Below are 23,503 nucleotides of genomic sequence, written 5' to 3' on the forward strand. Positions count from 1 at the left end.
TTAATTTTATTATGCAAAAGCTATTATGCTCTACTGTTGCTACCTATGAATTATTACTATACAAAGCAGATTAAGCGTGCACAATAAATTAAATTGCAGACTAAACTGATCATAAGCAAAACAAAACATTAAAATACACTACCAAAATAATCCTGTGAAGCGCCACTAAGCCTTTCCAAAAGGGAATGCGTGACGAGCGTCACACTACCCATAACGGACGGCACGCTTAGTGCCTGTTACGAGCGTCACATCCCTGTGACGAGCGTAACACTCCTCAGACTAGTGAACGTTAAGGAGTCGTTGGAGACGAACGTTACACCTTTAACTTTTTACCTTCCCCATTCATTTTTCATTTAACCACACTTAATTACTTTTCAACCACTTTTTCTTTCCACCTTCCAAATTCTTCTCCTATAAATACCCACCAAACCTTCCTTCATTCACCACAAAACAATTCTCTCCTATCAAATACACTTCTTTTTCCTTCCAAATCATCCCTTCAAAAATTCATCACAATGGCGGGAAATCAGAATTTCGGAAATATCATCTTCCGATCCGTAGATGACAATTATCAGAGGGAGCAATTCGAGCGTTTCCAACAGCGAGGCGTCGCTTCCACCAGGTACCCCGATTTACCTTGTTTACAACAATTAGGCTTACTCCAAGGTATCTAATGGATGCTCCGTCAAGCCAACTTAACCTTCCTTTGCACTCATAATCAACCCACCTACCCATCCCTAACCTTAGAATTCTTAAGTTCATACGACTACACCACCCCCGCCGGTGAAGACGAATTTCTAACCGGTACGGCAACCTTCCGTATGTTTAACACCGAGTACTCTCTAACCCAAAACCAATTGAGTACCATGCTACATTTTCCCACAGAAGGTCTGCTGCATGCCAGAATCCCTCCAACCTCAAACTGGAACACAGTTGGCGTTTTTGGCCTTTTTAAGAAAATTTCCAGTATAGATACCTACAACTGGGAAGAACTCCTTCTCTCCCATATACATAACCCCACTATCCGGTACTTTATTCGCATCTTGCAAAACACAGTTTTTGGAAGGCCAAACAACAGCAAGGTCAACTCAAAGGAACTATTTTTCCTCCAGTGCGTCTTCGAACCAGATACTCAGGTAAACGCCGCCTCCTTTCTCTTCCATCACATCCGCACCTTATGTGCTAGAGGCAGGCAACCTTTTATAATTGGTGGCTTAATCACCACCATCGCACTTGGCCTACACCTAGGAGATAAACTCCAAACTTTAGAATCCCTACCTCCCCTATCTATGGATACCAGCTACTGTCGATCCAGCCGCTTGATTAAGAACAGAGTAGGCGGAGGATATTATCTTATGGTGAACAACCAGGCAGTCCCAAGCGTTGTTCTACCAAATACTGCCCTCACTGATGTCACAAACCCCGACCGCCACCTTTATGATCTAAACGCTCCTGAAACCACCGAGCCTTTACAAACAAACCCACAAACAGATGAGTTTGAAGAAATGGAACAAGGTGATCATCCGCCTACACAACAGTCAGTCCCGCTCAACCCTTCCGGCAATACAACTGGCCCGTCCTCCCAACGTCGTCGACGAAGAAGGCCTGCAACCAACGACGACATTATGGATGCTATCGATGGAATGCAGGCACAGAATGTCGAGATGCTGCAGATGATGCGTCAAATGCAACAGCAACAGGACGCTAGGAATGCCATAACCGACCAGCGGTTTACTGAGTTGTTCAGCAGGTTCGACAACTTAGACTTACGTCAGAGATCACCAGGTCCAAGAACCAGAGGCGGAAGACAACCTTAGCTGTAGTTTCCTTCTCCTTTCCATATTGTATTTCATTTCCTTAAAACATTGGGGACAATGTTTAATTTAAGTATGGGGGGGAAAACTTGTTCTTCCTATTTCCATTTTTCAAGTATGTTACCTTCCCTTTCATTGTTATTTCCCTTTCTTATGCAAAAAAAAAAAAAAAAAAAAAAAAAAAAAAAAAAAAAAAATTATTATAATTTTAAGTTAAGTCCCTAGTGTGAAATATTTCTATTATCTATTCCCCTCAATTTTCTTGAGCCATAACAAAACAAATTTTAACACACCCAATAAGTATAAAGGTTGCTTACTTTATAAAACTTGAGTGAAATCAAGAAATCATTACCATAACAACGCTTTGAGAACCTCAGCATGTTAGATCAGGATAAGTACCTATTATACCGATTCCTCGAACTTTTAGCTTTAGAGTAACCCCGAGTAGTTTATACGAGAAGTCAGCACCATCTTAATAGCAAACTACGTGGAGAGCCGATGAATATAAGTGAATGATCCCCAAAGTAACATAAAATATATGAATATATTAGAAAATGCACTGATTAAATTAGGTGATCCTTACCAGATCATTTAATCTAAAGGTTGCAGATCATGCAAAAAAAAACACAATATGAAAAATCCATTATGAGTTGGTTCAGTAGGTATCTGGTACTGAACTCGGTAGGGCGGACTACGGTTCGATCCCCCACGATTTGCAATGGACTGAATAACGAAGTTATCCGACTTATGTACCAGAACTTCTACTAAAAGCGGATCAGAATCACTAACCGGTCACTCCACTATGTGCGCGAAAAGATAAAGGGCTTAATGTGATTTCGCTAGAATGAAAGCGGGTGAAATAAGAGTAAAGGAACTAGGATAGCTATAATGGCATTACTTGAACTGATTTGCATAAAGTAGGGTTATCTAAGTTGTAACGGTAGTTGTTGATGTCAAGATTAAACTCAAATTGCTTCTAAACAAAATCCATTTGCAACCTATTACGAATTGATGTGTGTTTTGAAACTTCGCCTGGCTAAATTTTTGAAAACGATTTCTATACTGAATTTTGCTTGAGGACAAGCAAAGATCTAAGTATGGGGGAGTTTGATAACACGAAATTATATCATATTTTAGGACTTAATTCCATTAAATTCTATGACTATTTATTTCGGTTTACTGCATTTTATGAGATATTACGTGGTATTTTCTTCCTATTTGTCTCAGGTAGTCCATTTTGAAGAACAAGTGAAAACGGAAGAAAAGAAGGTGCAAAAAGGAGAGAAAAGGAACCAATTGCCAAAGCCCAGCCCAAAGCGCACAAGTCACCAATGTTGTGCCTGTGACGGACGTCACAGGGTGCGTGACGAGCGTCACGCAAAACAGCCTTGTGACGGACGTCACACATGGTGTGACGAGCGTCACACCGTTCCACTACCTTTTTGGCGCAAGTAACGCCCTCAGAAGACTTGAAGAGACGTTGAGGAGTTGGTCTCCTATATCCACGCCGTGCATTTAGCCACGTTGAAGAACCGGAGAAACGGAAGGCAGTTACCAGCACCAATATAAATAGCCATCTCAAAAACCTAAAACTCTCGGTTTTTCCACGCTCATACTGCCGAAGCGCTGCCAATTTTCTTTTCACGCTTTTGCTTAATTTTCTTTTCCAGCAACTTAACATTGTTTATTTTATCTATTTCTTTTGCAAGTTCTACATTCTTTTTCCCTGGCAATTTACCTTTCCCTTTTTAGCATTTAGATATTTTTCGCATAATAGTTTCTACACCGGAAACTATTGTGCAACTTTTTATCGGATCTAACCTTACGTTAGATTCTAGTTTTATTTCCTTGGTTTAATCTATTGTTTAATTGAAGAATCGAAGAACAAATCCTACCGGCTTGTGGTGGAGTGTTCAAGACTATTGTATTACGCATTCAGGTTCTTTAATCATTATTTAATATTTTGTTTTATTATTTATCTATATTATCTGCCTGGAATGAGTCTGTTCATGCATGATATGTATTCTTGTTTATTTAGCATGTCTGGCTGATTCGCCTAGGTATCGGTATGTAAAGTAAGCAGAATAAGGGATCAAGACTGAGTCGGTCTATCTAAACTTAAAATTAAAATCAATCTTTTTACGGTCTCAACTTACAGGTTTAATAACAAGATTTTTTACAAAAGTAAAGGACATAAAGAAGTTAAAATCAACAGAGCGAGAGTTTGAGGTTTTAACTGGACAGTGTAAGTTAGGCATTAATTCTAGATCAGGGCGAGAGCAAGTTTTAGAGTTAATTAAATTCTGACCTTTTCCAAAAAGTATTTTTAAAGATTGAATGTGAGGACGAGAGTTAAGCATTTGGATTTGATTATATAACCTAAGTCAACAGAGCGAGAGTTTGAGATAAGGGTGTTTAAAACGGTCAGTGTTTTCTTAAAAAGAGTTTCTGCAACTTTATTGTTTTCAAAATATGGTTTTTGACTTAATTATAAGTGACAGCTACATTAATATAAAATCATGGTTTATTCAACAGAGCGAGAGTTTGAGATAAAACCTTTAACCAATAAAGTTAACTGAAACGATTTATTTTAAAACCAAGAAACCGACAAAGACTTGATTCCCTAGTTTTGACGAACTACATACCGATATCCGTTTTATTAATATTTAATCCAGATCTTAGTTTAGCCTTTAGTTTTTCCCCAAACAATCAAACATTTTTAACCTTAGATTTACGTAGTAACCTTAGATAACGGTATATCGATTCATAAGTCCCTGTGGGATCGATATCTTTTAAAACTACGCGATAGAACTGTGCACTTGCAGTTTGTACCCCATTCTCGACGCACACAGTCGAGCGATCAATAATGGTGTATACCACCCTTTGACCTGAAACCACTATGTACCCTAGATGTAGAGTCAAGTGCCTTATTGTTGATCAAACATTGTCCGTAACTAGATGACCATAAAGACAATTGATGGGTACTCCACGAAGCATGCTGAGGGACATAAGCGACCTAGATGGAATTTGCCCATCCTGCGTAACAGGACAAATGTCTACGGGCCCAATATTGAACTGGACAAGGATGACACGGTCTATGCCTTGTGTTCAATATAGACATAAGGGCAAAAGGATAATTATACACATAAGTATTATCACAAAATGATTTGTTAGATCACATGACATTTTCGTGTCTTGGATAGCAGTGATGTGTTGCTAGATACCACTCACTGTTTATTATGTTAAATACGTGATTTAATATAATTGCTAATGTCGCGAAAACCTACAAGATCACACACAAAAGGACGGATTGATGAGAGATAGAGTAACTAAGGAACACCGTAAGGTACGGTGTACTTAAGTGAATTATAGAACATCGTAAGGCACATTGTACTTAAGTAGAATACGAAATATGGTAAGGTACCACACGCTTAAATGATTTTGGCATATCATAAGATACATACACTTAAGTGGGCTTTTTAGCTTGTAGCCCACACAAATGGTTATATAAATAGAACCGTTGTGTAGAAGCATTTGTGCAGTTTCAATTTTGTTTCTCTCTCTCACACACTCAAAGCCTTCTTTCGTAGCAGCTAGCACTGAGATTGAAGGAATTCGTTCGTATGGACTGAGTAGAGGCGTTGTCACCATTCAACGTTCGTATTCGCTCCGTAGATCTGCATCAAAGGTTTCAATTGCCACAAGAGCTAGCACTGAGATTGAAGGAATCCGTTCGTGATGACTGAGTAGAGGCATTGTCACCATTCAACGTTCGTGACCGCTTCGTAGATCTGCATCAAAGGTTTCGATCGCCACAAGAGATAACAATTCTATCACTGATCATGCCCATTCGTAAGGATCACTAAAGTAGAATTTTTTTTAAATTCCGCTGCATTTTGGATCGCTCTTCTCCTTCAGTGCATCGTCGAAATTAGTGGTAAGGAAGCAAACTGGGCGCTGAGGCCCATCCCTAAGGCTCAATGGCCAATGCCTTTGCAGGCAAGGGAGTGTGAAGTAGAGTGGGAGGGTGTTGTTTGGGCCTGAGTACAAACCAAGCCCAGACCAAACAAGTAAGCACTCATAATACTGGAGCCGAAAACGCTTATGCAGAAAAGCCATGAAATCAAACACCGAGATGAAAAGCGATTATCCAAAAAAGTCAGAGCAAGCATCGCGGTTCTCATCGTGGTTCAACACTCTTGTGTTCATGGATTCACATTACGACAATAACATCGTGTTTTGTATTGGAGCATGGCGTTCATTACTGTAGCTCATGGATTTGTATACGTGGATGGCGTTCGACATCGTTCATGGAAGTTCTTCAAGGATTCAAGTCATCAATTCAAATGTTCAAATCATCAACCACGAATTCAATCAACAACCTCCTAATTGTATGTAGCCTCAATGGAAGTAATTGAAACAGAAACAAAATTGTACAGTAAAATCGAGACGAAACTCAGATTGAAACGAGAAATAACTCACCGAATTCGACACGACTTGCAAGAACAGGTACGATTTTTTTGTCCTTCCTTCGTTTTGATCTTCTTCTTCTCCTCTTATTTGATTCATTTTGTGGCGAATTTGCTTTTTGTTGCGGATGCTCGATGAACCGCCTTCGATGAATCTGTCGTGATTAATGTTTGGCGTTATTCCGAGCTTCTTCCGTTTTCGTTGATGGACGAATGAATGCAAAATCTATTGAATCTTCTCCTCTGTGAAAAATGGACGAAGAACGATCTAGAAATCGGTTGTGCATTTGTGGAGGATGAAAATGTGAGCTAGAGATTTTCTTTGCAGAAACTGAATACGTTTCTGTTAAGGGTGGGGAAGTTCGAACGTGAAGTCTTGAAGAGATTTTTTGGTATGAAGATGAATCCCCCTCCCAAACTATGAAGGTTTGTACTTATAGACTTTGATTCTGTTTTGAAACTCACACGAAATGTAACCGAAATTAACTGTAAATCCACTAGTTAGTTACACACACCATACTTAGTTAAAAGTCTCGATGAAAAATGAAATTTAAATGGTTAAATTTTATTCTGTTATAAAACTGAATTTTTTATTCGCTTGGAAGTCAGTTGTTCTTTGTGTGTTAACATTTTAGTTTTCCCGGCTTTGCAGGTATATGGATGCGGTCAGCGGAATGTTGTAGGTTGTCGTTGCAGCGATTTTCATTGCCATTTGAATTGTCGGCTTGGCTTAGTTATGTTGCTGTTGTCTTCTGCTGCGTCTGTAAGACCCCAATTTTGGCCCTAAGATCCCTCATGGCCCATATCATATCATATCATGGCCTCAAGGATCATTGCATACCCTAGCTTCCCTCCTAGTGGGTGGGATACCTTGTGAGTGTGGTTCTTGATCACCAAGCATGTATTGCAGTTGTATATCATTGCTTTTCATATGTTTACTAACCAAAAGTACAAAAATATTGTCATCTAACCTTGTTTCTTGCAGCTGAAGCAATCATCAGTCAAACAGTCAAATCAGGCCTTGAGCAATAGATGGTGGCCATTCTTGAAGAATTTGGACACCATGATCATTCATCAAGAGTTCATACAACTTGTGGTATCATTTGGAACCAAGATCCCATGTGAAAGAGGCTTGGAATTCATCAGAACTTGGCCCAGTCAACCAAAAGTCAACAAAAGTCAACTGTGGTCAACTGTGCGTTTAATCAGGGATTGGAAGGTGTGAGATGGTTAGAAAGGCCTCATTCATGTCCATACAAGCCTCATTTGGCATTTCAAAGATCAAGGTTGAAGGATTTGAAGTCAGATAAAAAGTTTCCAAAAATGGAAATGACCTGTAATTTTCACCTGCCAAAAATGGAAAGTTTGGCTCCTCAAATTTACATCATGATACAAGCTTCAAATCAAAATTTGTCCAACATGAAAGTTGAAGACCTTGTCCTCACCATTCCAAAAAGTCCAAGAACTTGAAAATCCCATGTGTGGTTTGCAAGATATGGTCAGATCAATTTCAAAAATGACCCGTAATCAGGAGGCCATAACTTCCACATGGATTGTCCAAATTGGATGTTCTTTATATGCACAAACTCCATTTGACATGTACTTTCATGGTGCATAATTGGATTTCTTCAAAAGTGGTCAATGCAAAAGGTCAAATTTCAACTGTACAGTTAAAATGACCAGGGGCAAAATCGTCCAACTTGTGAAATAATTGGAATTTTTGAGTGGGGATTTTTGCTACACTTCACAAATGGCATTTGAAACTTGTTGGAATACTCATGACATGCCAAGGCTTCATGGTTTGGAAATTAGCTTTTGAAATGAATTGGAAAAATGGACAAAGTACCATCACATAGTGAAATTGAGAAGTATGAAGAATTTGGACATGGGACCAATTCCATTAGCTTCCAAATGATATTTATGGTTTGCTTGAGGTGATAAACTACTGTTACATTGATCAAAACCATCCAAGGGCAAAAATGCCAAAATTGCACATACAAGCTCACTTTTGCTAATCACTTATTTTTTGCTAATCTTAATTATGAGTGGGATTAAGCAACCATATATAAGTCTAATTATAACTGTTTTCTCAGGAAACTAATCACAATTTACAAATCAAAAAGAAAAATTCTCAAATTCTCTCATTTGGCTCCAATTTTCACAAGACACTTTTTTTGATTTTTCAGCAAGATCTTAGCAATCTATGTGCGATTTCTTCGTTGATTCATAATCTGCAGGTGATGTTGAGCTGCTGTTGATCAAGATTGAGGCAAAATCGAAGCCAATTCGCGACCTGTTGTAAGAAGGTTCTTCCATGGCAGTCGACGAAATCTGTTGATTCAAGCGTGCTGGAGCTAAAGATTCATCATCATTCACCTTCCACAGCAATTTGCTCTACCTGTTTTCGCCATTCAAGCTCGAAATCGCACGGAATCCATCGCTGCACTCCAAGAAAGGTTGGAATCGAATCTCGTAATTGCTTCGATTTTGTTAGGGATGTGGTAGAACGTTCATTGTAGAATAACCTGGAATTTGTAGATTGTGATTTCATTGAGAATCGACTGCGTTATCTTCGATTAAAGTTTGTGTGTAATTTTTTCTTTCGTTCGATTCGCTTCATGTATTAATTTCTGGACGAAATCGCTTGCACATTCGTGATCCTGAGTTAACGCCGATTCCAACGGTATGCGTTTCGTCAATTTCCATGAAGGTTTGATCCTGATGCGTTTTCCCAGCCAAGAACATCAAGAACGACGAAGAACTTTGTGAAAAATCTGGAAAATTGCTCGCTAGATCCATGCATCAGTGTTTCCATTTCAAATTGTTGTTTCCCTCTGAACCGAGCGAATCAGACGCTGACACCTCAGTTTAATGATGCGCCGCGTTTTAGCATTGGCAAGGCTAATTACGAATCTGCCATTTCGTCCTCATTTAATTAATTAAATTCACTAACAACTTAAATAATTATTTCAATAATCCACAAATCTTCTAAAAATCATAAAATCACCAATTTTCATCCAAATAATTTGAGACTTTTTTTGTTAATCTCCATTTTTAGTCTACTTTTTTTTGGCATAGAAATTAAAATTGTGCTTGATGGAATTTTTAATTGGCATAGGGATGTTCATCATGTGTGCTATTTTGATGTGTTTTGCTATTTTTATCATAAAATGACCATGCTAGCTCCGAATGAATTGAAATTTTATAGGATGATTCTTGACACATTTCTGGAGATTTTGACATATGATTTGTAATTTTTGGACCTCTGGTTTGCTAGATGTGATTAATTCTTTTTGAGTGTGACAATATGTGTCACACTTTGATATGCTGAGTTTATGAATTATTTTTTCATGCTTCCCTTAGGCCTATGGTTCTGATTTTTTGCATGAGATGTCTTTGATATGTTAACTTTCAACATGAATTTTTGTGGATTTTAATAATCCATTTTCTAATTGATTAGAATTTTTGTTTGCTGCTTAGCATTTTTAGGGCTTTGTTTGTGTAACATTTTTTAGCATGTTGCCATATCCTCATCCCTAACCCTATGAACATGAAATTTGGTGGAGTAGTTCCTGACATGTGTAGCTTTCATTTGGCTTTGGTCCTACTCATTTCCCATTTAATATCACTGTTTACCATTTGATTGAAGTTAGTGTACATTTTGTGACTTCATTTGGTTGTGTTTTTGCATGTCCTAGCATGTTGATTTAATTTCCAGAGTTCCTTTTATCCAAATGGCATAAAAATTGACATGTAGCTTGTTAAATGTCCTCTGTTTAAGATATAATTTTTGTGGAATTTTCTATGCTGTTTTGATATTTTTTTGGATGTAATCATTCTGGTTGTCTATATGTGATTCAACATTGCTTACTTTACCTTAATTTGTGCATAAAATGAAATTGGTGTATGGTTTAGACATGAGACCAATTGGGATCCCTTTGTATTGAAATATCTTGGTTTTGATTATGATTTAATTGCTGTTTTAGGATTTTTCCCTCCTTTGGACCCTAGGCTTGGCCTAGTGGTCTTGTTACTTATGTTTGAGCTTGACTTTGACTTTTCAGGTTAAAAAGCTAATGCCTTAAGGAGGTTGCTTCATAATTGAGTGGTTTACTTTGATCATTGTGTACTAATTTGTTTGTGTTGTAGGGTGCTTGGTTCACATGGACTTGGTGCTATGCACATCATTGTTTGATTGTACATTGGTTGATTCTTATTGTTGTTGTTTTGTTTATGTTGGGATGCTGATCATTTTTGACTGATTCCAGGTACCCTTAGTTGCTCAGTTCTCTTAAGAACTTGCATTGCTTTGCTTATAAGCAATTGGCATTGAGGTATAGCACCTTCTTCTTCATGTAGTCTGGAGACCCGGCCCGTTATTTGGCCGGGCAAACTGTCTGAAGTCCTCCTTAAGAGGCAATGCTTGTGTGTGTTTATATTTGTCCCAAGCAGGAAAAGTCCTCATTCGAGGCAATTGGTGGATCAAAGAGATAAGTAGCCTATCTCCCACTATTCTGTGTGTCTTCTCCTTGCTCCCATTACATGGTTGTAGCATTGAGATCCAAACCCAAGATCTATCGAGTCTAATTGGGGAAAGAGTTCCATCTTTCTGAACTCCCCCACATTCTTATATTTACATGCTCTCTCGGACTTGAGATAGAAGCAATGAGGCACACCCCTCATATCCTTTCATCTGCTTCACCTTAGCCCCTCAATGGCAAGGTTAAGAGCGACGCTTACCTCTTACAGTGGACTTTCATAGTCAAACCCTTTTGCTTGAGCCTCATTGAATGGTTATAGCGTGTGCTACTTGAATTTATGTGATTGATTACTTGATTCATTTATACATGATTACTTGATTGCCGTTGTGCATTTATCATCTTTGTTTGCCATTAGTGCATGATCATTTCTTTTGTCCTTGTGACATTGATGTTTTCCCATTGAGGACAATTGTAAGTCCATATTGATTGGCTTTTGTTCCTATGACATGGAAGAGATAGAGTGTAAGACCTCATTGGTCACTCATATCTTCTTTGCTCTTTGTTTGAGCATTGTTGTTGTATGTGAGGATTCATTGTAAGTCCCTGTGATGTGGCATTGACTATTCCTAGGATCATACTGTGGAGATTAACATAAGTCCAGATAGATTGGCAGTTGACTTCCCTGTTTGTTTTTTTGTTTTATTCTGATGGAGATTAGTGTAAGTCCATAGAGTGGCTTCTGATATCCTTACTTGTTTTAGGAGGCAGGTATAAGACCATTGAGTGGCATCCAGTATCCGCGTTTATTTACTTTCATCTGTTACCATGTTCATATTATTGCTCATTTGTAGCCTATTCCTAAGGACCCACTTGAATCATCTTCTATATGATTTCAAGAGGCGGACCCTCCTAAGAAGTTTTACATACACACCATTCCATTCACCCCATTGTGTCCTACCTTTTCGCACATGTTTTAAAAAGCTTGAAATAAGTGTTGTGCAAACATTCTCACCTCTTTCCAAATTAGAAACTTGGACCTTAAGTCCATGATCTTCCAAACTCCATCTTTTGTAAATACTTCATTTGTGAATTGACTTTAATCATACCTTGACCATACTTTGTAAATAATCCAAATCAATTAACCTTCACCCATTCAAACGTTTTGTGGCTTAGTCCATGTTTGTTAAGTTTTCATGCATTAGCCATAGGTTTCAATTCTCATTGTGGTTGATGTAAACCTCACCCTATCCGTAGTGAGTCGACAATAAGACTTCCGTACTGAAAACAGGGTTAACCCCTCTAGTACGTCGAAGCTATCCTCGCATGGTGGATGTTGGTCTTGGTCGAGTTTTCTCCCATTGATAATGAAGAACCTTAAGTGCTATTGTTTAAAATTAAACTCACTAATTTTTGGAAGTTTTTAGCCGAACTACGAGGTTTTGATCCTGTAAAGGTACGTAGGCAATGGTTATCCATCCAAACACAAAAATAATTAATTTGTACATTCTTTTCTCATCATCCCACTCATGTTTGCACAATGCTTATGTCATGACAAATAATAATTTTCAAACAACAAAGTGTGAAAAGGGCTCCCTAGGAGTACCTAGGACGTAGTGGGTGCCTAACACCTTCCCATTACGTAATTTACCCCTTACCCCGATCTCTGATCTTTTTCATTAGTTTTCTACGTGTAAAACTTCTTAGGTTTTTGTTCGCTTTTTAACCAGTCCTTAGGATAAATAAAAGTGCGGTGGCGACTCTATGTTCATTGTATACTTTGCTTATGATTTAACCAATAGATCATATAGTAACGAATACACCGCTACAGTAAAGTGGCGACTCTGCTGGGGACACTCTCTCCTTGGTGGTATTGCCAACTTTTCACCATTGTTGTGTGATATATTATTATTTGTTATTTGACATATTTTTGTACAATTTGGGATAACTGTATTGAGTGTAATGTTTGAATTGCTTGATATACAAATGCTGTTTGCTTTGGTGATCTCTGTGAGATGAGTTCTATACCCGAACTCGAGTGCACTCTAGGATAGGAGAATGACGTAGTCTTGTTGACTGGTGTGGAGTATTCCTTAGCCAGTTGACTTGCGAGTCCATTCACTTGGTGGAGGTCATGTTGGATTGATAATGTCACACAAGTTATTTGTGGTTAGGCATTATTCGTTCAATCATGTGCCTTAGAAGCCAAGGACCTTAGTTTACCAAACCCATCTTGGCCTATTTTTAGGACGTAGTGCGGAGGTCGTTCAGATGTAAGATCTGATGCGATTGTTACGCGATACTACACTCATAAGAGTCTCTCTTGAGAATATTTTTGGAATATGAGTATTCGTTCCTCCGATAATATTCGAAAGATGGGACGATGATTATGGGAACCTCTGGTAGAACATGTCTGGCAGGTTTAAACCCTAGTACACTCCCTTTGGGTGGTTCTTAACCAAGACTCCATGCTCGTGACTCTCAACAAACCCGTGATTCGTGGTTGAGTCGTTCAAACATCGTTAATATCGATGGAACTTGGGTATTGATAAGGTGTAAAACCTGAATCTACCAAAATGGCTGGTTGATATTAAGGGTGTTCGAGCCGGTTCATGTACCGTTAATATCAATGGAACTTGGGTGTCGATAAGGTGAAAAACCTAAATCCACCAAAATGGATGATTGATATTAGGGATACAATGAGCTTTCCCATGACCTTTGTTTGGTGTGCTTTGCTTGATCCTTGAGTGTGATTGTTGCATTCATACATTCATGCATTCATCCGCATCCATATCATCAGATGAAAAGAAAATTTTCAAGGAACTCAAAGGAGTTTATTTGCAAAAAATTTCAAACATGAAAAAACCGGGAAAATTTTTTCACCTGATCTATCTGATGAGATATTCTCATATATGATCAAAATGTTAATATTTCAAAGTTTGCAAATAGAACCCTCGAGTTCCTTTGAAATAAAAAACAAGCATATGCATAAACACTTCATGCATCATTTGCATAAGCGGGTGTTTTGGTCCGGTCTCCCGTCCTGTGGTCTGACCCTGCGATCTTCATTTATTTTGAAGACGCACTTTGCCGGTATTATACCAGAGCCAACTCTGCCAGATTGATGGATCATCCTGAGCAAGAGAATTGTGGACTCAGAGGAGGATTTTGCCAGACTAAGTGCTGTTGATGGATTTATTCCTGGTTAACAAGTCCCGGGCTGGCATTGGCTACTGTTCTGGGGCATATAATGAGCTAGGTTTGTTCACGAGTGGAGGATTCATCCATGATGATCAACCTGAAGAGGAAGCTGCTGCTATCATTGAAGAGGATGCAGAGGACATGAGCAATTTCGTCATTCCTGGTGGTGTCTGCCACAATTGGGTCGCTGTAGATGTTCCTACAGTTATCCATAAGTCAGAGTAATATGCTCACTTTGTTTAAAACCCTTCTCCCATGCCAAAAGGAGAAGTGATGACATTGTTGGCAGCATTTAATACAATGATGTTTTCATTCAATTAATGCATTGTTAAACATTTGTTTTTTCATTTGTTTTCACTTTTCGCTTTTTGCATGAAATCAGTGATCACAAAAAACCATGAAAAACAAAAACAGCTTTTTCATCTGCATAAATGATTTGCTTGTTTAAATTCAAAAGCTTTTCATTATCCAAAATCATTATGCAGGGATTTCTAAACCCATTGAACATAATGATCCAACGCCATCTCCCAATCTTGAATTCCTTGTATCTGGAGCAAAGGAAGATGATGTTGAAGGGGATTCCTGACGAGATTACCCGACTGCTTGAGCACCAAAGGAGCTCATTCAGCTGCGTCTCAAGAACCCAGCAACAGTCAAACTGGGGCATTACAAATGTAATGTAAAAAAAAAATGAAAAGAAAGAGGGAAAAAAAAAAGGGATGAAAAATCAAAAATCGGCAAAAAAATTTTTCAAGATTTCTTCAAAAGAAAAAAAAATTATACCCTCAAGTCCCTAGTTGACTGATGCTGAATGGATTCAGAGTCGTTATGTCCAACTGAATTTGATTAAAGAGAAGAGATTAACTGCCATGTGTCATGGTCAGCTATATCAGCAGAGAATGAAGAAAGCATTCGATAAGAAGGTCAAGCCTCGTGTGTTCAGAGAAGGTGACCTTGTGCTCAAGAAAGTTTTGTCTCTCATGCCCGATTCCAGGGGCAAGTGGACTCCAAACTACGAGGGTCCATATGTTGTTAAGAGAGCCTTTTCAGGCGGTGCTTTGATGCTTACAACAATGGATGGGGAGGACTTCACTCGTCCTGTGAATTCAGATGCAGTTAAGAAATACTTTGCCTAAAAAAAAAAGTATATGCAAATGAAAAAACAGAATTGCTCGCTAAGTTGAAAACCCGAAAGGGCGGCTTAGGCAAAAATGAGCGTCTCGGTGGAGAACCCGCAAGGGTAATCCAGGCAAAAATTAGAGACTTGATAAAAGAGTATATTTGTATCCCGCTAGATTGAGTACCTCACCCTGGGGCAATCTAGGCAAAAATTAGGGATTTGGCAAGTAACTGCATCCTGACAAGACTTTCTGTTGCACCAGCCGTCTTTTCGTCAGAGGATTCTCGATTCGTCGTCAACTGAAGCTTCGAATACATCGAGATTCAAATTGGTAGAGAAAGGATCATTATGTTCAATGTAGCCCTCTTCCAATATATATCACTGATTTCAAATTTGTACAGATCTATGGAGTCTTGCCATTTGCAGACTACCATTCCATCAAATGAATTTGAGCTTTTATCCAATTATTTGCACTCTTATTTGTTTCAATTCAACAAATGTTTTGCATGTTTTAATTGATAAAAATATCATTGTTTTAAAAACAAAATTTTTCAAAATTATTGTTTTAAACAAAGTGAACATTCACAATGATAAAAGGATACTCACAGAATTTCTCAGTGCTCTCCCAAGGGTGGCATGATTTCCAACAGGTAAGACATTTATTCACGTTCCTGGTTTGGGTTGTATCCTTCTTCTCCAGATTTTGTTGTTGGGGTTGTTCCCCAAGCAGAGATTTGTTGTTGGGGTTGTTCCCTAAGCAGAGCTTCTGTGGATTTTGACTCCCCGAAGCAGAGTGGTGTATTGAAGACTCGGCCTGTTCTCCAGCAGTAGTCTCTCCCCGGCTTGATTGCTCAGGTGTTCAGGATATTTGTGGTTAGTGGGTTGATATCCCCGTATCCCGTATTTCTCCCCAAGTGAGTTGCCAGCATAATTGCAAGTCGAGTTGTTGGTGGGGTTATTCCCCAAGCAGAGTGTTGTTGAAGACTCAGTTTTCTCCAGCAGCAGTTTTCCCCAGCATGGATGATTTCCTTGTGGAAGATTCGGCGGTTGATGGTTTGCCACCTTGGTGCTTCGTCACTTTCTCCAGTGGATCGCTATCCCCAGACTTTATTTGTCTCCTGGGCACAGTCACAGTAGAGCTGTTATTGATATCCCCATTGCAGTCGCGAGCAGAGTTGTTGTCACTCTCCCCAGCGCAGTTGCCAGCGGATTTGTCTGTTTTCTCAGCACGGTCGCTTTCCTTTTGGAAGACTCGGTAAGTCAGTGGTTTGATACCCGATACCTTACCTTTTCCCCGGCAAAGTCGTCAGTGGAGTTGTTTACTTTCTCTCTATCAGAATGGTTGTTATTCTCAGCAGAGCAGGATTTATTTTCCTACTCAGTGGTTGATTGGGTTGATATCCCAGTATTTTCATCCATCTTTCTCCAGCATTCGTCTGCAGAGCGGTTGTTGTGGCATCATTGCCTGTTGAACCTCCTTCAATCCCCGGTATGGTCGGTTGATAGCTCCGTCATCCAGAGATTGTATTGATTTCCTGATTACTTTTCGATCCTCGGTAGAGCGGATTTTGTTGCAGAATCTGCTGATGTGATCCCTCAGATGTGTGTTCGCCCCGAGTAGAGTGGTTTGTTGCAGAATCTACTTATTTGGTGTTTTCCTTCCTCAGTGGGTTGTTCCCCAAGAGAGTAGCTGACAGTATCCCCAGTAGAGTTGCTTGTGCAGCCAAACTCTATCCGGGTGACCTTTGCTCCCTCAGTGGGTTGTTCCCCAATGGAGTTATGTTGGATCCGTTTCCATAGTAGTGTTTGCTAGGATCCCCTGCAGGACTTTGAGATTCTCTTGTTCCCCGACAGATTTGTCTTTGTGGCTCGTTGCCTGTTGTGACTTTCTGTGCCCTAGTTGGGGCGATCGCTGATCCATTGCTCAGAGATTTGGTATTCTCCAGATATCTCTGATTCTTTTGCTTCTGCTTCCCAGCAGTACCCGCAGATCTTTGCTTTATAGCATATAGATCTCCAGCAGAATTGGCTTTCCAGTTGGTTTTCCCCTGGAAGTGTAATACCGGACGTTTGATTCCTGGACCTGTTGTGTTAGAAATGTCTGTTTTGTCAGCATTCATCAAACATAAATCACGCATATTCATGCATATTCATAAAACATTCAGATATTCATGTTGCATTTTTGCCATATATCCTTTGTTTGTTGTTCCCTGCTATGGTGATATAGATCTCTTTATAGATCTTCCCAAGCAGATGTCGGGTGTTAAATCTCTCCATATAGAGTCAGCCCATAAGCAGAAAGTGTCTGTCTTTCCTTCTGCGGTTCCCCACTGAGATATACCCTCGTGGATGACGGTTTCTTCCGTTTCCTCCCAGCATATATATTGGGATGGAGGTTCCTATTTGAGTTATATCCTCATTAGGACGTGTCTTGATTCAGTCTGTCTTTTCGGATCTTTCCTGAATTGACATTTGTCGTCTGTTCCTTGTGCTTCCCTGTGGTGATTTTTATCCCCAGCGGAGTAGTTTCGGGCCTCTACCCCCATACCGGTAGTTATAAGTCCTATCTTTCCTGGCTTTCTTGGCAGAATTTGTGGTTGTACACCTTTTATTCTCCAGCCAGAGTTTTGGTTTTCTACCCTCATACCGGTAGTCGTAAATCCTATTTTCCTGCTCTCCAGCAGTTTGTGGTTCGTTATAAACCCTATTTTGGTTTCCCGTGCGGATTTGTGATTTATTCTATCCCCACGTGGAGTTGTTGGTCTTCTACCTCGTATTCGGTAGATGTAAACCCTAATTTTGTGGTCAACCCCACCATCTTTTGGCCTTCTGCCTACAAACCAGCAGTCGTAAGTCCTATCTTTGCGGTTTTTCTACAAACCAGTAGTCATAAACCCTGTTCTCTCCTTGCAGAGTTAACTTTGTTGTTCATCCCAACCGATGACAACTCCCTCTTTGTGGATATCTTCATCTAGTTCTTGATGTTGATTTTCCTTTGCTTGGATAAGTCGCTCAGATCAGCACTTATATCCCCAGCAAGTCTTTTGTGGACAATTGCCGTATGCTAGCAATTTTATCCCCAGCGGGTCCTTTCACCTTTTGTCAGTGATTGTGTTACCCGGATCATTGATTTTCATCAATGTATCCCAGCGAGTCTTCTTTCATTTACCCTCTTGTTGGTAATGTCTGTTGCTCCCGTTGACTGGTCATCATTATATACCTAATTTGGTATCCCGATGCCTTCGTTTTCGGATTTTATCCTATAAACAACCTACAACCCGGTTCAGGATAATCTTCCATGTGAGTATTCTATCCACGTTCTGACGGTAATGGATATTATATCTCGTTCACTCTCGAGTCAATCTTTGATTGTTTTCTCCGTAGAGTCAGATTCGTATTCCTTGTGGAATCGAATGTCCATCCTATAAACAAGTCTGCTGTTCTAGCTTTCTTCAGGGTGATGAGTGTTTTGGAACACAAACCAATTCACGTTTTTGGATTTTATCCTATAAACAACCTACAACCCGGTTAAGGATAATCTTCCATTCGAGTATATTATTCACGGTCTGCCGGTAATGAATAATATATCTCATGCGCTCTTTGGTTGGGTCCTTTGTTGATCATCCCCAGTCGAGTAAGATTCGCATTCCTTGTGGAATCGAATGTCCATCCTATAAACAAGTCTGCTGTTCTAGCTTTCTTCAGGGTGATGAGTGTCTTGGAACACAAACCAATTCACGGTTCCGGATCTTATCCTATAAACAACCTACCACCCGGTTCAGGATAATTTTCCATGCGAGGATATTGTCTACGTTTTGACGGCTATAGATAATATATCTCATGCACTCTTTTGTCGAACACTTTGTTTGTTTCCCCAACTGAGTAAGATTTGTATTCTTTACAGAATCAAATTTTCATCCTATAAACAAGTTTGCTTTCGCTCTCTTCAGGATGATGAGTGTTTTGGAACACACACCAAATCACGCCCTGGTCGGTCGCCTGTTACATACCTACAACCCGGTATCCCTGGTGTTCCTTCCTTTCTACTCCCTATTATGACCTTGGTCCCCTGTGGAGTTAGATTTTCCTGAGTTTATGTACCCCTCGTTGGTCTTTCTCAGATGTTGGTTGATTGATATCTCTCACCCTTATACCGGTCTCAGATATTCATTCCTCCTGAGTTTGTTACCCTTATACCGGTGACATCTCATTCTTTGTTGCTGTTCCCAGGAGAGTCTCTTTGTTAGACACTCCCCTGCGGAGTTTCCTTTGGTAATTTTTACCCTTTGCTATATGGGCGTTCCCCCCAATATATGCATTTCCCGGCAGGGAGGTTCTATGTGAATCTTTTCCTGGTCCGAGTCCGGATTTTTATCCGAAGTATCCTTTATGGATAATTGGAGTCAGCTTATGTCTTTCCTATGGATTTATTTTCCTTTGGAATTTCTTTATTCCCCGGTGTGAGTCCTTTGCTTCCCCAGCAAGCTCTCCAGTCCGATGTCTATTATCCCCACTCGGAGTCGTGTCTTGTTCACGTTGTGTCAGTTTTGTCATTACCCTAATCAGAGTCGTGTCCTGCTCACGCATTCTTTTTTCTTACTATCCCCTAAAAAAAGGAGTCCCAATAAGAGTCTTATTAGATTCTCTGTTCCTGGTGAGTGTATTACTCCGATGGATCGTCCTTTCTTCTGTGTGAACAATATATTCCCCACAGAATTTGCTTTTGCATGCATACATCTGCATCATGAGGTCTCTTAGGGACCAAAATTCGTCTCATTACTATTATTTAAGCCCATTCTACCGCGTCGAGATGAAGATTTCTAAACTTCACTTCTCCGGCTAGAATGACCTTAAATAGGGGCATCTGTAAGACCCCAATTTTGGCCCTAAGATCCCTCATGGCCCATATCATATCATATCATGGCCTCAAGGATCATTGCATACCCTAGCTTCCCTCCTAGTGGGTGGGATACCTTGTGAGTGTGGTTCTTGATCACCAAGCATGTATTGCAGTTGTATATCATTGCTTTTCATATGTTTACTAACCAAAAGTACAAAAATATTGTCATCTAACCTTGTTTCTTGCAGCTGAAGCAATCATCAGTCAAACAGTCAAATCAGGCCTTGAGCAATAGATGGTGGCCATTCTTGAAGAATTTGGACACCATGATCATTCATCAAGAGTTCATACAACTTGTGGTATCATTTGGAACCAAGATCCCATGTGAAAGAGGCTTGGAATTCATCAGAACTTGGCCCAGTCAACCAAAAGTCAACAAAAGTCAACTGTGGTCAACTGTGCGTTTAATCAGGGATTGGAAGGTGTGAGATGGTTAGAAAGGCCTCATTCATGTCCATACAAGCCTCATTTGGCATTTCAAAGATCAAGGTTGAAGGATTTGAAGTCAGATAAAAAGTTTCCAAAAATGGAAATGACCTGTAATTTTCACCTGCCAAAAATGGAAAGTTTGGCTCCTCAAATTTACATCATGATACAAGCTTCAAATCAAAATTTGTCCAACATGAAAGTTGAAGACCTTGTCCTCACCATTCCAAAAAGTCCAAGAACTTGAAAATCCCATGTGTGGTTTGCAAGATATGGTCAGATCAATTTCAAAAATGACCCGTAATCAGGAGGCCATAACTTCCACATGGATTGTCCAAATTGGATGTTCTTTATATGCACAAACTCCATTTGACATGTACTTTCATGGTGCATAATTGGATTTCTTCAAAAGTGGTCAATGCAAAAGGTCAAATTTCAACTGTACAGTTAAAATGACCAGGGGCAAAATCGTCCAACTTGTGAAATAATTGGAATTTTTGAGTGGGGATTTTTGCTACACTTCACAAATGGCATTTGAAACTTGTTGGAATACTCATGACATGCCAAGGCTTCATGGTTTGGAAATTAGCTTTTGAAATGAATTGGAAAAATGGACAAAGTACCATCACATAGTGAAATTGAGAAGTATGAAGAATTTGGACATGGGACCAATTCCATTAGCTTCCAAATGATATTTATGGTTTGCTTGAGGTGATAAACTACTGTTACATTGATCAAAACCATCCAAGGGCAAAAATGCCAAAATTGCACATACAAGCTCACTTTTGCTAATCACTTATTTTTTGCTAATCTTAATTATGAGTGGGATTAAGCAACCATATATAAGTCTAATTATAACTGTTTTCTCAGGAAACTAATCACAATTTACAAATCAAAAAGAAAAATTCTCAAATTCTCTCATTTGGCTCCAATTTTCACAAGACACTTTTTTTGATTTTTCAGCAAGATCTTAGCAATCTATGTGCGATTTCTTCGTTGATTCATAATCTGCAGGTGATGTTGAGCTGCTGTTGATCAAGATTGAGGCAAAATCGAAGCCAATTCGCGACCTGTTGTAAGAAGGTTCTTCCATGGCAGTCGACGAAATCTGTTGATTCAAGCGTGCTGGAGCTAAAGATTCATCATCATTCACCTTCCACAGCAATTTGCTCTACCTGTTTTCGCCATTCAAGCTCGAAATCGCACGGAATCCATCGCTGCACTCCAAGAAAGGTTGGAATCGAATCTCGTAATTGCTTCGATTTTGTTAGGGATGTGGTAGAACGTTCATTGTAGAATAACCTGGAATTTGTAGATTGTGATTTCATTGAGAATCGACTGCGTTATCTTCGATTAAAGTTTGTGTGTAATTTTTTCTTTCGTTCGATTCGCTTCATGTATTAATTTCTGGACGAAATCGCTTGCACATTCGTGATCCTGAGTTAACGCCGATTCCAACGGTATGCGTTTCGTCGATTTCCATGAAGGTTTGATCCTGATGCGTTTTCCCAGCCAAGAACATCAAGAACGACGAAGAACTTTGTGAAAAATCTGGAAAATTGCTCGCTAGATCCATGCATCAGTGTTTCCATTTCAAATTGTTGTTTCCCTCTGAACCGAGCGAATCAGATGCTGACACCTCAGTTTAATGATGCGCCGCGTTTTAGCATTGGCAAGGCTAATTACGAATCTGCCATTTCGTCCTCATTTAATTAATTAAATTCACTAACAACTTAAATAATTATTTCAATAATCCACAAATCTTCTAAAAATCATAAAATCACCAATTTTCATCCAAATAATTTGAGACTTTTTTTGTTAATCTCCATTTTTAGTCTACTTTTTTTTGGCATAGAAATTAAAATTGTGCTTGATGGAATTTTTAATTGGCATAGGGATGTTCATCATGTGTGCTATTTTGATGTGTTTTGCTATTTTTATCATAAAATGACCATGCTAGCTCCGAATGAATTGAAATTTTATAGGATGATTCTTGACACATTTCTGGAGATTTTGACATATGATTTGTAATTTTTGGACCTCTAGTTTGCTAGATGTGATTAATTCTTTTTGAGTGTGACAATATGTGTCACACTTTGATATGCTGAGTTTATGAATTATTTTTCCATGCTTCCCTTAGGCCTATGGTTCTGATTTTTTGCATGAGATGTCTTTGATATGTTAACTTTCAACATGAATTTTTGTGGATTTTAATAATCCATTTTCTAATTGATTAGAATTTTTGTTTGCTGCTTAGCATTTTTAGGGCTTTGTTTGTGTAACATTTTTTAGCATGTTGCCATATCCTCATCCCTAACCCTATGAACATGAAATTTGGTGGAGTAGTTCCTGACATGTGTAGCTTTCATTTGGCTTTGGTCCTACTCATTTCCCATTTAATATCACTGTTTACCATTTGATTGAAGTTAGTGTACATTTTGTGACTTCATTTGGTTGTGTTTTTGCATGTCCTAGCATGTTGATTTAATTTCCAGAGTTCCTTTTATCCAAATGGCATAAAAATTGACATGTAGCTTGTTAAATGTCCTCTGTTTAAGATATAATTTTTGTGGAATTTTCTATGCTGTTTTGATATTTTTTTGGATGTAATCATTCTGGTTGTCTATATGTGATTCAACATTGCTTACTTTACCTTAATTTGTGCATAAAATGAAATTGGTGTATGGTTTAGACATGAGACCAATTGGGATCCCTTTGTATTGAAATATCTTGGTTTTGATTATGATTTAATTGCTGTTTTAGGATTTTTCCCTCCTTTGGACCCTAGGCTTGGCCTAGTGGTCTTGTTACTTATGTTTGAGCTTGACTTTGACTTTTCAGGTTAAAAAGCTAATGCCTTAAGGAGGTTGCTTCATAATTGAGTGGTTTACTTTGATCATTGTGTACTAATTTGTTTGTGTTGTAGGGTGCTTGGTTCACATGGACTTGGTGCTATGCACATCATTGTTTGATTGTACATTGGTTGATTCTTATTGTTGTTGTTTTGTTTATGTTGGGATGCTGATCATTTTTGACTGATTCCAGGTACCCTTAGTTGCTCAGTTCTCTTAAGAACTTGCATTGCTTTGCTTATA

The sequence above is a fragment of the Lathyrus oleraceus genome, chromosome 4 (genome assembly GCF_024323335.1).
Source record: "Lathyrus oleraceus cultivar Zhongwan6 chromosome 4, CAAS_Psat_ZW6_1.0, whole genome shotgun sequence".
Lineage (NCBI taxonomy): Eukaryota > Viridiplantae > Streptophyta > Magnoliopsida > Fabales > Fabaceae > Lathyrus > Lathyrus oleraceus.